Source organism: Loxodonta africana, chromosome 24 (assembly GCF_030014295.1).
Source record: "Loxodonta africana isolate mLoxAfr1 chromosome 24, mLoxAfr1.hap2, whole genome shotgun sequence".
NCBI classification, from domain to species: Eukaryota; Metazoa; Chordata; class Mammalia; order Proboscidea; family Elephantidae; genus Loxodonta; species Loxodonta africana.
In genome coordinates, this window is record NC_087365.1 from 24,982,774 (window position 1) to 24,986,116 (window position 3,343).

The following is a 3,343-nucleotide window of genomic DNA, read 5'->3' on the forward strand; positions in this document are numbered from 1 at the left end:
CACTGTGTGTAGAAATTGTTGAATGGGAGTGTGTTTTTGCTGTATATATTTTCATCAAAAATGAAATATTATTTAAAAAATATTTCTTCAAAGTTATGAAAAAAACAGGTGTGCAATTATTTGGAGGTGAAAGATGAAGAGGCAAAGAGAAGGAGATCAGTGGTCTTATTCCCTAACTCATGGAGTTAATTTTTCAGCACATGGGAAATTTTGCACAAAAGTATGCCTGGATCAATGTCACCAGGGACGGCACACTTTAACTGCATGACTGTAACCAATGTCACTGAACAGTACAAGTAGAAACTGTTGAATTGACAAATGTTTTGTTGTATATATTTTCACCACAATTGAAAAAAAAAAAAAAGATCACTGCATTTTAAATTTGAGCGAATTTTAATTTTGAATTTAGTAAATGTAGTTAACATACTAAATTTTATTTTTAATAAAATCTAAATTTTATTTATTTTATCTACTAGCCTACATAAGGAACAGTTAATTTCTGTTTAGCACTGAAATTCATCTTATGAATTTAGGTTTTTACTTGATCTTTAAGTGTGTTCAATCTTTGTGCACTTGAATCATTTAAGTTTTACCATCTTTTTAGTTTCATAAATTCTAAACTCTTTTAATAAAATACTGGGATTGATACTTAGAGCACTGTGAGTGCTAATGCAGTTATTTCCATACTAAAATAAACATTGACAGGTCAATGTCTTCTTTTTGTTCCACAACTGTCATTGCCAAGTACCACCAAATTTCTCATGAAACCAAAGACCCACCTCTCGCTGCCTGCCCAGCTGCTAATCTTTACAGCTGATTTACCACCACTAAATCCCCTGACAACCTTATGTGCCAGGGAACAGCCAAGCTTGACTAGCAACCAAGAGTTTATGACCAACTCTGCAGGATAGCTAGGCCTGTGTGTTCCCCCTTGGACAGTCAGTTTTGCTACCTAGCCAGGACCCCCACGATGAATCAACATGTTTTTTCTGAATATTGTGGGAGCCACAGAAATCCAAGATAAGGAGCCTGACTCCGAAGACTTCATCTACTGAGAAAACAGGAGACAGCACCCAATGAGGGTTTAGACAGCTAAATGCCACAGAAGCCTGGAGAAGAGCGGGAGCTGAAGAAATGGGGTGCGGGAGTCAAGTGGGTTCCACAGAAGAGGCTGGGGCTGATGAGGGGATGAGGGTTCAGAGCCACACGGACCTTGCACTGGTGCTGCCCACTGCCTGCTTACAGCCTTCAGGCCGGTTCCCAGACTGCCTTTGCTTCCTCCAGCCTGAAGGCCCAAGGGACTCAGTGGCCACTGTCACTGCTCTTCTGTCCAAGACTGGGTGCAGAGAGAAGCAAGGGCTCCTCCACCCCCCAGGGCACTGCTGGCTAGCCCTGAGAAGAATGCAGGTCCTCCAGTTTTAGGGACTCTTTGAGCTAACCATGGAGGAATAATGACGGAAGACTAGGAGGACAGAGAGGCAGGTCCAAGGGAAAGAGCACAGAACTAAGATTAGGATCCATGAAACCACCTGGGTTCAAATTCTAACTCCATCAAGTTACTGAACTTCAGGCCTGTTTACTCATCGCTATAAAGTAGCAGCTAACACTTCTGATATTCCAGTGATCCTGCTTCTACATGTGTATACAAGTGGCCAGCTGGTCACTACATTGTTAGGACCTGTAATAACGTCACAGCCCTGACAAGCATCCCACCAACACAAAGCCATAACCTGCCCCCAGCTCCCTGCTCGGCTAACATAGTGGCATGACTGAAAAATGCATGATCACTAAAAAAAAATCCATTAAGAACAATACCTCAGTTTAGATGTCTGCCTCACACCATTCATTAAACTATATACAGATGGATTAAAGACTTCAATGTCAAAAGCAAACCATAAAACTACTACAAGAAAATATACAATGGGGAGGAGGGGCTCAGAGGAACTAAGCTGTAAACATGACATCAAAAACAGAAGCCACAGAAGACTGATAGGTTTAACTACAAAATAACTTACAACTTCCTCAAAAGGAAAAACACTAAAAATGACAAACTGAGAAAGATTTGCAGCATATGGCAAAAAGGTCAACTTCTTCGGCTGTAAAAAACTCATAAATCAGGAAGAAGAACATGAACATGCCAATAGAAAAATCAGCAAAAGACAGAAACAAATTACCAAATACAAACGACCTGTGCACTTAACCCCACGAACAGTCAATGACATTAAAATAACATTGCATGAGAAACCATTTGTCTCAAATCAGACTGAAGAATAGAGGAAAAAATAATATTCACTGTTGACCCGAGTTGGAAAAAACCAACACGCTCATACAGTACTGGTGGAAATGTAAACTAGTGCCACCACCTTATGAAAGTCAATTTGAAAATACGTCTTGTTGTTGTATGCTGTCAAGCCAGTTCTGACTCATTCTGACCCTACAGAACAGAGTAAAAGTGTCCCATAGGAATTCCTAGCTGAAATCTTTGTGGGAACAGGTCACCAGGTCTTTTCTCCCACGGATGGTGGGTTCGTATCTTCAACGTTTCGGTTAGCAGCTGAGCATTTAACCATTGTGCCACCAGGGCTCCTTCAAAACATATATTAAGAGCTTATAAATGATTCACCTCCTCAGATCTAATCGTTCTATGTCCAGAAAACTACCCTAAGTGAATATCCAGAGAAACACATAATTCATATGCGGATGTTCATCACAGCTTTGTTTATTACAAGAAACTGGAAACAACCTATATGTACAATAGAGGATTCTGCCATGCTTCTAGGGAGCATTCTAGCTGTACTTCTTCCAAGACAAATTTGTTCGTTCTTCTGGCAGTTCATGGTATATTCAATATTCTTCTCCAACACCATAATTCAAAGACATCAATTCTTCTTCAGTCTTCCTTATTCATTGTCCAGTTTTTGCATGCATATGAGGCAACTGAAAATACCATGGCTTGGGTCAGTGAAACCTTAGTCCTCAAACTAACATCTTTGCTTTCTAAGATTTTAAAGAGGTCTTTTGCAGCAGATTTGTCCAATGCAGTACATCATTTGATTTCTCAACTGCTACATCTGTGGTCATTGACCATGGATCCAAGTAAAATGAAATCCTTGACAACTTCAATATTTTTTTCCCTTATCATGACGTTGTTTATTGGTCCAGTTGTGAGGATTTTTGTTTTATGTTAAGGTTTAATTCCTACTGAAGGCTGTAGTCTTTGATCTTCATCAATAAGTGCTTCAAGTCCTCTTCACTTTCAGCAAGACTGGGTCATCTGCATATCACAGGTTGTCAATGAGTCTTCCTCCAATCCTGAAAACCTCAGGATGAGTGAGCCCTAAAA

General features: G+C 39.9%; 1 protein-coding gene across 1 annotated transcript in view; it reads right to left on the minus strand.

Annotated features, from left to right (window-relative positions):
- CDS2 (CDP-diacylglycerol synthase 2) overlaps positions 1–3,343 on the minus strand; it is a 68,785-nt gene that overhangs the window by 38,647 nt on the left and 26,795 nt on the right. The gene's annotated exons all lie outside the window — the stretch shown is intronic.